This window comes from Colossoma macropomum, unplaced genomic scaffold (genome assembly GCF_904425465.1).
Source record: "Colossoma macropomum unplaced genomic scaffold, Colossoma_macropomum, whole genome shotgun sequence".
NCBI classification, from domain to species: domain Eukaryota; kingdom Metazoa; phylum Chordata; class Actinopteri; order Characiformes; family Serrasalmidae; genus Colossoma; species Colossoma macropomum.
Genome location: NW_023494804.1, coordinates 29,631,584 through 29,645,386, shown reverse-complemented (window position 1 = coordinate 29,645,386; position 13,803 = coordinate 29,631,584). Strand labels below are relative to the sequence as shown.

Here is a 13,803-nt window from a genome sequence, read left to right as displayed (position 1 = left end):
GACCTGAAACCCTGCTCTTATATAAACAAACACAAACTCACACACAAAGGAAAACGTTTATGTGGCGCTAACTCTCAATGTCAGGTCTTGTGCTAAATGGTACAGCAGGGACAGTGGGTGGCATTGAGGCCGAGTGCACAACACGCAGAGGCAATGAGAGACGCAGAGCGCTATTATAGAGACGTGATAAAGTCAGTGTGGTCTAACAGACATGGGGGCAGTAAGACAGACAGTAAGCTGAGACAGACATGGGGGCAGTGGGGCAGGCCGGTATAAAACACAGCCTTGTCTAGAAGGAGCTGGAGCTCAGCCAGTAATGTGGGCCTTGGCACAGGGTGAGCAGTCCAGAGGAGGCACACGCAGAACTGCATGTTCATACTGACCGAGTACTGAGGCTGTATGGACGCACATTCTGACCAATTCAGATAATGAAGTGTCTTTGAGAGTTAATGAACAGATAGTCAGTTCACCGTGGACAATGAAAGATGAGCTTTTCGTGTGATATTAACGTGTTATAATAGGGTCATTCTACAGAAACGTCCATTTTTGTGTCCCTAGCATTTACAGATATACTATATTCAAAAAACATGTTAGGGTTACAATTTATTTATATTTGAAAATAAAACAATCAGTTATTTTAACAATTACACCTTCTTTAGCCTCAATTTATCAATATTGGTTTTTAAATCAATCATATAGAATTCCAAGCACCACAGAAGAGCTCGACCTCACAGTGACGTTTAAAGGCTGAGGCCATTTTTCTGCAATTTTAACTGCAATAATCTATACATGACATTTAAATGACATAAAGAAAACAAATAAATATTATAAAATATATAATGAAAGTTGTTGTCCCCAGGAGTCGTGTCACTGGTGTTACTGCGTAACATGAAATCTCTTATTTTGAAATAAAAGTCACACTGATGACATCACTCGACTTCCTTTTACCTGTTTTCTGAGGATCTATGAAGAAAAGCACATGGTGAGTCCACTGTGTCTTTCAGTTATCAGAGATTTTCTCATTTAGCTCATGATTTCATATGAAGCTTTTAGCTGAAGTCACTGGTGTGACCGACTTTATTCTGAGGTAATTGTGAAAAAATACACAAATGGATTAAATTCCATATTTTAGTGGATATTCCATGATTGACAACATGTGGTTTGATGCTCTATAGCAGTTATTTAGTAAAATGCATTGTTCATTAAAAATGTCTCTGGGGTTCCTTTATTATGTGTAACACCAATGAGGATCAGTAACACCAGTGACTCCTATGGACAGATAGTAAAGTGGACGTTTCTGTAGAATGACCCAGATACACAAACATGGTAAACTGCTCGCTGACTAAAATGCTCATTAGGAATTAAAATATTTAGCCATAAAATATGTCACGGTGGGATGAGACTGTAATCGTTGCAAATTTGCAAGGATTCTGTTCAAGAACAGACTAATGAATGGAGCTGCTTGGTACACATACCATAACAGCAGTATGTCACTGTTGTCGGAACAAAACCTCAAAAAATGATAACTTTACAGGAGAAGGAAAAAACATACTTTACTTTTAATGTAAGTCAATGGAACCAGAACTTTTTCTAAGTCATTTTGGGTCGTTTCTTTTGGTCCCCATTCACCATAAAATTTACACACAATCTAAAGGGCGACAGGTATTTTCAAATTATGTCAAAAACCGAAATACGTCAAAAATGGAGATACGAGGTTTTCTTGCGACAGAAGCGAAATGCAAAACGGGACATGACAAAAGATTTTCCTTACAACTCTCTATTCGGCTCTAACGGTGAACTATATTAGTCTAATACCATGAAACATGTGAGCATTTCTGGGTAATTAGGTAAATCTAATTAATGTATGTTGAAATTCAAACCTACATTACCATGACTAAAGGTTTGTCACCAGAAGACGCTTTTATATCAGCTTTTCCTTATACTAGATATTTATGTATACATAATGACAACAGCTGCACTGAATTCAGTTGAATATCACCGTTTCATTCTGGAGTGTGGACGAAAGCTGAAGCCTTTGTTCTGGTCAGAGCTAAAAATCAACAAAACCACGTCAGTCAAAAAGACCAGAACGCTGTGCTGAGATCTCAGTGTGTCACGTGAGACCAACAGATTGACCTGGTTTCTAAAATATCTCCTTCTAACTTGAGCATTATTGCACAAACAAAACATTCATGTGTCCCAACGTGAGTCGGCACTATCAGCACCATCAACACGGCGCTGCTGACGTCATTAATTCAATCAGAGCACAGTACAGACAGGACTAGCTCATAACACTACAGCACGGCATGACATCACGTCAACACGGTTGCTATGGCAAAACAGCTTTGCTTTTCATGACGTGAATTTGGCCCTGGCTCAGAGTAGAACCACAGAGGCTTTATGAGGAGGCTGGCACTGAGACGTTCCAGACGGCAGCGTGTGTCGTTCGATTTGGCCGAGCAGCTGCCTGAAATTGGGCTCTTGAGCATAATTAACTATCATTGTGTCCATTTGCTCCTTAAGAGCTCAGCTAATTGATACAGCTGCACTCTTTCATAAGATTAGGCTCATTTTCAAATCGCATTTCCTTATTTTTACATGTAGGCCATCTTGCTTTTGTTTGACTCTAACAATGAGGCGGCTGCTGTGGGTGGAAACTGAATGGTGAACAGTTTGAGGGTCCGTAGAGAGGGTGTGCTGAGGGGCAAGATATAAGGCAGTAGGGAATATAATCAGCAGATCAGAGACATAACTGTCTCAACACCCCCACTACGTCTGTCTCTGTCTGGTTAGTATGTTTACCTTTCCAAATTAGTCCCAGTCTGATACATATCTCATCTGTATATATGTATATAGGAGGACGTCAGCCGCGCGAGAGAGAACGACGTTGACGATGGCGGCCAAGAGAGGCACGAAAGCGGGAGGTGAGTCCCGCGTTACGCCTCCCGGGCCCCGGCCCCTGTTCCGCAGCGAGGCCGCTCCACCCTGCATCATGTTTGATCCAGGTAATTGAGCTGCAGCGTGGGGGCAGTGATGAGGAGACGGAGCAACAAGCTCTCGTTCCACCACTCACTCGCAGTTCTCCCCCCACCATCCTCGCGGGGCTTCGTCACTGCTCGATGTTCGGGCCCTGTCTTCCTGCAGGCTCTCGCAGCTGTCATCAGGGCCTGGGGAACGGGCGCATGCCACATTCGGTTTATGGCATCATTTGAAAATGCCTGTTGCTCTTTAGATTGTGTGTAAATGTCATGATGAATGGACCAAAAGAAACGACCCAAAATGACTTGGAAAAAGGTCTGGTTCCACTGACTTACATTAAAAGTAAAGGAGGTTTTGTCCTTCTCCTGTAAAGTTACCATTTTGGAGATACAAGGTCTTTTTCCAACAACAGCGATATATATATATATGTATATCGCGGTGAGGTGCTGGAGCCTATCCCAGCTGTCATTGGGCGGAAGGCAGGACAGGTCGCCAGTCCATCGCAGGGCAGACATACACATACAATCACACACGCAGAACAGGCAAACTCCACACAGAAAGGACCCTGGCCGCCCCGCCGGGAATCGAACCCAGGCCATTCTCACTGTGAGGCAACAGCGCTACCCACTGCGCCACCGTGCTGCACATTATATATATATATATCCAATATGTATGTATAATCCAAATTTTAGGCTAGCATATGCCTGTTGTGCACGCTTAAAATGGTTGTTGTGGGGTTCTTTAGTAAAGGGTCCTATATAGAACCATGAATGCATTAATGGTTCTGCGCATGGTCAAATAGATCTTCTCTACGATATAAAAGCAGTTGTATATGGTTCTTTAAGAAACCCTTTAAAAAATGGTTCTTTATAGTACCAAACAGGGTTCCACTATTGTTAAAATCAAAGAACATTTTTTGCTCAGTGTGGCTCGATTTGTAATTGTGCTGTTATTTTTTTTTAGATCATAGCATTTTTATCTTTTTGTTTCATTTAGATTTCTTTGTGAACAACTTTGAGATTTTGTAACTAAAATGAAAAGTGCTACATAAATAAAGATTATTTATTATTATTATTATTATCATTATTATTATTATTGTTGTTATTATCATTATTATTATTAGTAGTAGTAGTAGTAATATTAGTAGTAATATTCAGTGACTCAAAACATGCTTATAAGTGCTGAAGCACCTGCCCATTGGTTTCTATTATAAGGCCGTTTTAAGGCAAAGGGTTTTCAGTTCTTGCACTAAATACAGGGAGGCAAGTCGAAATTACTGTGTGGTAATCGACCATAAGCTACAGGTGTGGCAGATGGAGATTATGTTGGAAAACGCTGGACTGTTCCTCCAACCAACACCTGACAATGTAGTTCAACCATAAATCTGTATCTATCCAAACAAACAGAAACACCTTCAGCATAAAATGACAAAATCGTTAAATAGTCTTCAAATAAAGTGCTTCAGCATAAAAAGCCACTTTTTGTAAGTGGCTTAATTTTGTTTGGACATGAGGGGATAAGGAAGCTGTAATGCTGCTCATGCGGTAACAGTCCACCCAAACAGAACAGCCATGAGCATCTGCTGCACCTCGTCTATCCCCTTATCCATTCATGTCATGCAGACCGCGAAGTGCTCACCTAATACAGCCTCTTTCCTGCTGTCCTTTCAAATAGGCCGGCTTTCAGTAACCAGCCATGGGCATCTGATCAAAGCCCAGACAAAGCTATTTACAGACCACGGGGGGCTGCTTTGACATTCGCTTACAAACAAGCACAAACAGTCTGTGTGTTCAGCATGGATTTCTATGTAAATTTCATTTTGCCCCTTTTAAGCATTGCAGTCAGTTCAGGCTGGATACTGAAATTCAGAAAAAATTTACTAAGGAAGATTTCCCAACACTTCTCAACTAAAAGCAGGACATGAATTCGATCCTTTTTACAAAACGTCTGCATAATTAAATCACCAAGACGTGACAAACAGAGTTATTCAGGGTGGTTTGGTGTGAAATGCACTGTTCTCCAAGTCAGAATAGCTCACAGTGGTAGTGATAGGAACCAGACGTCCAAAGCGTTTAATGCCGCTGAAAGCTCCCTCAGAAAGTTACATGGACACCTACACATCACACCTACAGGAGCTTTTATTGGTTAGCTGGTTCCCCTTTGTAGCTCTAACAGCTTCCACTCTTCTGGGAAGCTTCTACAAGATGTTGGAGAGTCTGGGGGAGTTTCTGCCCATTCATCCAGAAGAGCATTTGTGAGGTCAGACACTGAAGTTGGACGAGAGGGTCTGGCTCAGAATCTCCGTTCTAGTTCATCCTAAAGATGTTGGATGGGGTTGAGGTCAGGGCTCTGTGAGGGTCAGTCAAGTTCTTCCACACCAAACTCACCCAGTCAGGCCTTTATGGAGCTGCTTTGGTCACTGGGGCTCAGTCATGCTGGAACAGGGAAGGTTCTTCCCAAAACTGTTCCCACAGAGTTAGAAGCTACAATTGTACAGAATGTCTTGGTGCTGAAGCATTAAGATTTCCCTTCACTGGAACTAAGGGTTCTAGACCAACCCCTGAAAAACAGCCCCATATCATCATCCCTCCTCCACCAAACTCTACAGCTGGCACAGTGCAGTCAGGCAGGTAACGTTCTCCTGGCATTCGCCAAACCCAGACTCATCCATCAGACTGACAGACAGAGAGGCTGATTCAGCACTCAATTCAGAAAAATTCCATGTCATTTACAACCAAAAAAAACAAAACGAAAACTTTTTATACTTTTTTAATACTATTTTTAATATTTGTCTTATCAGCATGTGAGCCAATAAGCATGCTTGTCCCAAAATCATATTCAATACATTGCTGCCTGTCTAAATTACATTCTGTATGCATGCTATTGAGGCTAATAACTCACACAGTCATTTAGAAGGGTTTGATGTGAAATGGTGCACTGCAGAGTACTGACCAACTCTGATCTGACCAACTCTGACATCTTTACAGTGGTGGTGATAGGAACCAGGGGTCAAGATGTCTGCAACACAAATATAGCCACTTTAATTACTATGCCAAACAACCCGTGTCATGTGTCTCCTCAGCTCTTATTTGTAAAGCTGATAATGGTAAAATAGTGATAAACCTAATAAAGTTAGTTTTCTTTATGGACTATTATGCCTTACAGCACCAAACATGCACCTCTCTGCCATCAATGGATTTTAAGAATATGTTTAAGCCTTATCTCAAAATCTGACATACATCTCAGGCATCAGGCAATGTATTCATAACCATTTTGTATAATAACTTCTTGGTTATTGTAGCTTTCAGAGGTATTAAATGCTTCAGACGTCTGGTTCCTATCACCATCACTGTGAACAATTCTGACTCGGTTTCTTTAGAACAGGGCATTTCACATCAAACCACTCTGGATGTTTATACCTCATTAATTTAATTACTGAAAAATGTTGAATTCTTTATTAATATAGATGCTTTTTGATTAGTCTGCAATCTGTTGCAGTCACTAAATACCCCCACATTCATTTGCAGTTTGAGCCACACCCACTTTCAGGTTGTAATTTGAAAGATGTTAGCAAAAACTGTACCGTTCAGGAAATCAGTCCTGAAAAATTTAGAACAATACCCAGTCCCATAATCCGTCCAGGGTGTTTCCTGCTTTCCGCCCAATGAGCGCAGGGACAGCAACCCCCGCGACCCAGGAGGATAAGCGGCTTAGATGAGTGAGTGAGTTCTGTAATACATAAAATCTGTAACAATCCTAATCAAACGACATGTTTTGTTGATTTTTCTCTACAGTAAATCTGCCGTTTTTGTGCTAATTTTAGTGCACAGTTTCTATTCATTTGCTTGATTTTAACATTTTGGAAAAAAATAAAACATAACATAGAAAATGTGCCGTAACTCTTACACAGGCCACAGTTTGTGTTTTATGCTAAATTCAGCAAGTCGCTGTTGTCGGAAGAAAACCTTGAATCTCCAAAATGGTAACTTTACAGGAGAAGGAAAAAACCTACTTTACTTTTAATGTAAGTCAATGGAACCAGACTTTTTACCAAGTCATTTTGGGCCATTTCTTTTGATCCATTTATCATAAAATTTAAACACAATGTAAAGAGCAACAGGCATTTTCAAATTATGTCAAAAACTGAAAAACGACAAAAATGAAAAAACAAGGTTTTCTTCCAAAAGCAGCGACGTAAAAAGTCACTGTGCATTAAAAGCGCAGAAGTGGGTTCATAAATACGCAGCACATAATTTGACCAGGGGCGTCAAATCTTTTGCACATGACTCTGTATTGTGGATGACCTGGAAAGGGCAGGCAAACATTTATCGACATTGATCCTTCACAATTTCAGGATTACGACAAACGAACCTTCGTCTCAGGGTCACCTCAGGAAGCGCTGCTCTACTCTGCAAGAGCTTTTTCACCTCATTCTCTTCACGCAGACTGTTCTCTGGCTAATAAGCCACATTGCGCCTGGATCTGACGGCCGTGTGGTTCTCTGGGTTAGCGGAGATGTTTGTGAATCGTTATATATTACAGGATGGATGCACCCGACAGAGGAGGGAGCAGAGATTCAGTCCAAAACAAATGGGACAGATCCAGGTCACAGTTGGTGTGTGGGCCACAACATGCCACCAGGCTGTACTGTACTGCATGTAGGCCAGGGACTGACCCACCAGGCCAGCAGTGCAGATGGCCAGCTCAGCACCTCTGGCATTCTCATCCGTCCCAATAAACTCAGCTACAGCAGTTCAGAAAGGCCTTCGAAGCCAATGCTCCAAACACGGAGAATACGTGTACGTACACTAGGATCAAAGGTCAGTTTCAGCTCCAGAATATTCAACGAAGCACTAAGAAAGATTTCCCAAAACTTCTCAACTAAAAGCATTCAAACCATTTTACAAAATGTCTGCATATTAAATCACCAAGACGTGATAAACAAAGTTATTCAGGGTGGTTCGGTGTGAAATGCACTGTTCTCCAAGTCAGAATAGCTCACAGTGGTGGTGATAAAGCTCCCTCAGAAAGTTACTCTACATGGACAAAAGTATTGGGACACCTACACATCACACCTACAGGACCTTTAATTAATCCCATTCTAAATCCATAGGCATTAATATGGAGTTGGTCCCTCCTTTGCAGCTCTAACAGCTCCCACTCTTCTGGGAAGCTTCTACAAGATGTTGGAGTGTCTGTGGGAATTTTTGTCCATTCATCCAGAAGAGCATTTGTGAGATCAGACACTGGTGTTGGACGAGAGGGTCTGGCTCACAATCTCCTTTTAGTTCATCCCAAAGGTGTTTGATGGGGTTGAGGTCAGGGCTCTGTGAGGGTCAGTCAAGTTCTTCCACACCAAACTCACCCAGTCAGGCCTTTATGGAGCTGCTTTGTGCACTGGGGCTCAGTCATGCTGGAACAGGAAAGGTTCTTCCCCAAACTGTTCCCACAAAGTTGGAAGTGTACAATTGTCCAGAATGTCTTGGTGCTGAAGCATTAAGGTTTCCCTTCACTGGAACTAAGGGTTCTAGACCAACCCCTGAAAAACAGCCCCATATCATCATCCCTCCTCCACCAAACTCTACAGCTGGCACAGTGCAGTCAGGCAGGTAACGTTCTCCCGGCATTCGCCAAACCCAGACTCGTCCATCAGACTGACAGGTACAGAAGTGTGATTGGTCACTCCACAGAATAGGTTTCCACTGCTCCAGAGTCCAGTGGCGGCACTTTACTCCACTCCATCCGACGCTTGGCATTGTGCTGGGTGATGATGCAGCTGCTCAGCCACGTAAACCCTGCCATGAAGCTCCCAGTGCAGTTTCTGATGTTGATGCCAGAGGAGGTTTGAACTCTGCAGTTATTGATCAGCAGAGCGTTGATCTCTTTTATGCTCTGTGCTCCTCAGAGCTCGACGATCCGCTCTGTAACTTTACATGGTCAGACTCTTTGTGGCTGAGTCACTGTGGTTCCTAAACACTGCAACCTTTCAATAATATCACTCACAGTTGTGGAAAATCTAGGAGGGAAGAAATTTCACAAACTGACTTGTTGCAATGATGGCATCGTATTACAGCACCACGCTCGAATTCACTGAGCTCTTTAGACCCAGTCTTCCACTAATGTGTGTAAAGGCAGGCTGCATGGCTTGGTGCTCGATTTTATACACCTGTGGCAACAGAACTGAATGAAACACACCTGAGTTCAATGATAAATACTGTTGTCCCTATAGTGTATTACATGACATGGTTCCAAATATGTTGCCTGATGTCTGAAACATTGTTTTATGATAGTTTTGTGGTAAACTTTTAGCCTATAATGTATTATAAAGGTACATGCAGGGTGTTGTAAGGCAAAACAGTACTCCTCAATTTATTTATTTTTTTGTATTTAGCACTGTTTAACCATTATTACCATTACACATAAAACTCAGAAGACGTGTAGGTTCACTGGTTTTGAAGAGCAAAAAGGTATGGTTATATTATCCACTGTGGACAGCACACCTCCTGATTCCTACCATCACCTTTGTGAAGAATCTGAGAGTGCAACTTTCTCTATGATGCTCCGTTTCACATCAAAACAATCCGACTTTGTTTACATCTCAACGACTGAATTACACAGAAATTTCCAGAGAAATTATCAGAAAAATTCTCCTTTAACGTAGCTCTAAAAATAGGCACAGAGCCGCTGTAGCAGAAGCTACTTTTCCTTTTTTCTTCCACGACCAGGATGTTCTGCATGTTTACATAAATGAAGTGAGATGTTTTATGTTTTCACTCCAACACCTTTACGAAACATTAACGGTTCTGATCCTGATCGGTTCCTACTGAACACACAGCCTTGCTTTGCGTCAGACGTTGTAGTCAGAGGGTAAATAAGCACAGTCACAGCTACACACAGACGGCAAACACAGGGGAACATGAATACAAGCTGAGTCATGTATTATTACTACTTTAATTCTTACTAAAGTACTTCTGTCAACAATTCTACATGTCCGTCTCGGTCCTGGACAATTACACCGATCAGCCCCCCATTAGCCCCCTTTTACCCTGTTCTTCAGTGGTCAGGACCCCCATGGACCCCCACAGAGCAGGTACTATTTGGGTGGTGGGTCATTCTCAGCACTGCAGTAACACTGACGTGGTGGTGGTGTCAGTGTGTGTTGCGCTGGTCTGAGTGGATCAGACACAGCAGACTAATATCCCCTTATTTCACAACTTATTATCATTGTGAATGATTTATGATGGTAAAGAGGAAACTAACAAAGGATGTGCAGGTAAAACGTGAAAATATGAGGAATTTCACCAATTTTTCACAGTTCAGTCATTCTGATGTAAACATTTTCTAGAGAAACCAGACGCCTATAAAGCTCCCTCACAGAAAGTTATTATATGGAATTGTTATTAATACTTTGCCTGGTGTCTGAGACTTTGTTTTAGGAGAGATCTGAGATCAGATTTTGGTCTTAATTGTATGCTTTAATATCCATACATGGCATAGAGGTACATAAAGTGCATCATGGGGCAAAACCAGTCCCCAAAGTAAACATTTTTTCCAGATCTACTACTATCACTATCAACATTACATATTAAAACTTGTAGACGTTGCATCCCCTGGTTTCTGTTACCGCCGGTAAGTTTCTCTACAACAAACCGTTTCACATCAAACTGCTCGGAATGGCTGTTTACATCTCCAACTGTTGAAAGCAGAAATTGTGAAAATTTGGTGGATTTGCCCTTAATCACAGTTATTATTGATCTATTATTATTTTTTACACTTAAGCACACATTTTAAGACAAGAAGACCGCAAATTAGCACTTTCTAAAGTGATGTCACTTTTTTATTCGAGGCCAATTTCTTATCTAATCACAAAAACAGGTAATAATTTGCTTGTTATAGATAAAAGAGTGAAACTTTGCATTTTTGGGTGCAAAATCCTCAACGTAGAACACGGATGCTGCAAATGATACTTTCAAAACTTGAAGGAGAACTCCACCATATTTTCAAACTTTATGAATTATTCAGTCATTGAGATTTAAAGAGTCATTCAGAGCGGTTTGGTGTAAATCAGTTCATTGTGGTGGTGATAGGAACCAGGGGTCGCCATGACTACAACACAAATAGACATTTTATTTACTATCCAGAACCACCAGTGAACCTACACGAGTCTTCTGATTTTGTTTTCATACGTAATGTTGAAAAAAATACATTTTATTTGGGGACTATCTTGCCTCACAGTGCCCCGCATGAATCCCTCCACCATGAATGGGTTAAATAGATTAAAACACATTTTTAAGCCAAAACTTTCACAAAACAGCGTCTCAGACATCAGGCAGTGAATTCATAACCATGTTGTGTAATGACTTGTGAGGGAGCTTTTAGAGGTGGACGTCTGGTTCCTATCACCACCACTGTGAACAATTTTGACCCTAAGTTTCTTTAAAATGGAGCGTTTCACACCAAACCACTCTGAATGACTCTGTTTACATCTCAACCATTTAATTATGCAGAATTTTTAAAAAATCAGTGGAGTTCCCCTTTAACTCAATGGCAATGTAACTATGAACACGGCTCATTTCCATAAAGGTACGGAGCCCTGATGATGACATCCTGTATAAATAAAAATAATGCGTGGCCACGCTTTATTAACGTGTGGGAATGAGATGATTAAGTCGTGGCCATGACTTAGTAAGGCGTGGGAACGAAATCACGACTTACTAAGTCATGGCCATGCATTAGGATCTCGTTCCCACACTTTACTAAGTTGTGGCCACGACTTGATCATCTCATTCCCACACTTTACTAAGTCGTGGCCACGACTTGATCATCTCATTCCCACGCCTTACTAAGTCGTGGCCACGCATTATTTTTATTTATACAAGATGTCACCAGCGGGGCTCCGTAGTAAGGCGTAGGAACGAGATCACGACTTACTAAGTTGTGGCAATGCATTAGGATCTCGTTCCCACACTTTACTAAGTTGTGGCCACGCTTTATTTTTATTTATACAGGATGTCACCAGCGGGGCTCCGTAATAAAGCACTCAAAGATGTGCAGAAAATCAATAAACACGGCAGCCGAATCGCCTCCGCTGTAAACAGATCGATCCTGTTCGCACATGTTCCTCAGACCCGACCTGCCCGCTGAGGGCGGCTGTAATTGGGCAGCGCGTTTCCACGTCAAGGCATGTTCGCAGACCACGGTCTGTTTTTCTGTTGGACAGCAGACGCTATTTTAAACCCAGACTGGACATCCACGGACACCGCGACCCACGGCACACGCGCACAGCCTCAGACAAGCCGCTTCTGTGTAGCTGTCACGAACCGTGAGCGGCTCAGACACACCGGATCAATACAGCGGGAAACTTTCAGGCATCGTAGTCTGTAAAACGCTACCGGACGGTTCCGCGGATCGGGACCGAGCCGAACTGACCTCTGAATGGGGAAGACCTTTCAGTCGTCCCGTCTCGAATCTTCTGGACGCGCAGATTCACGCGCAGCGGGTCTCTGACATGTTCCGCGACGAACTTCGCAGCGTATCGTCGGTGCTCGCGCACATCCAGCAACAACCGCACACTGTAAACACGCACAGCGCGGCGGCGCGTCGGCCTTACAGCCCCGCCCCCGCGCTGACGGACAGCCGAGACAACCAATCAGCACGAGATGACGGCCTAGCAACAATACGCTGATTGGTCAGCGGAGAGAGGGAGCCAACCAATAGACGATGAGGGAGAGAAACCAAGGCGTACAGTATCTGTGACTGACTCATAACAGTTCATTAAACGCTGGCTGATTCAGAAAACGCCGGCTTTGACTCGCTGACCGACATATTTATTAAATTATTATCGTTTTATTCACTGAATTAGCTTCACTCGCAAGACCAGGCTCCCTTACGACGGCGGAGGAGACCAATAAACTACCTAAATAAACAGCACCACCCAGTGTTTTCACATGCAGTGCCCTGTTCCCGAGTTACTCTTCATGTTATCCTCACATAACATGTCAAACTCACTTTACTGCCACGTGTCTACAACATTTACAATAATAAATAAACAGGTCCACTGGTGCATTTAGAAGTAAATTTGATGTATAATAAGTCAAACCACTATTCACTTTCTCTGTCAAAGAAAACCCCCATTAATGCAAAATAATGCATTAATGCAAAAAAAACACCATATTTTCGAACTTTATGAATTTTTCAGTCATTGAGATTTAAACAGAGTCATTCAGAGCGGTTTGGTGTAAATCAGTTCATTGTAGAGAAACTTGCTGACTCTCTTGATGTCTTACAGTGGTGATGATAGGAACCAGGGGTCACATGACTACAACACAAATATAGACATTTTATTTACTATCCAGAACCACCAGTGAACCTACACGAGTTTATATGGAATATTGAAAAAAATACATTTTATTTGGGGACAATTTTGCCTCACAGTGCCCTGCATGAATCCCTCCACCATGAATGGGTTTAATAGATTAAAACACATTTTTAAACCAAAACTTTCACAAAACAGCGTCTCAGACATCAGGCAGTGAATTCATAACCATGTTGTGTAATGACTTGTGAGGGAGCTTTTAGAGGTGGACGTCTGGTTCCTATGACCACCACCGTGAACAAATCTGACTCCTTAAGTTTCTCTAAAATGGAGCGTTTCACACCAAACCACTCCGGATGACTCTGTTTACATCTCAACCATTTAATAATGCAGAATTTTTAAAAAATCAGTGGGGTTCCCCTTTAACTCAATGGCAATGTAAATACAAACGTGGCTCATTTCCATAAAGCATTTTATTGCAAGATTTTAATGCAAAATAATGCATCAGT

At 42.1% G+C, this 13,803-nt stretch overlaps 1 protein-coding gene across 1 annotated transcript in view; it reads right to left on the bottom strand.

Moving 5' to 3' along the window:
* The window catches only part of ypel2a (yippee-like 2a), a 32,741-nt gene extending 20,196 nt beyond the window's left edge, over positions 1-12,545 (bottom strand). Inside the window, exon 1 of the mRNA XM_036595731.1 lies at positions 12,409-12,545. The gene's annotated coding sequence lies outside the window, so the exon portion shown is untranslated. The remainder of the gene's footprint in view (positions 1-12,408) is intronic.
* Between the last annotated feature and the right edge of the window lie 1,258 nt (positions 12,546-13,803).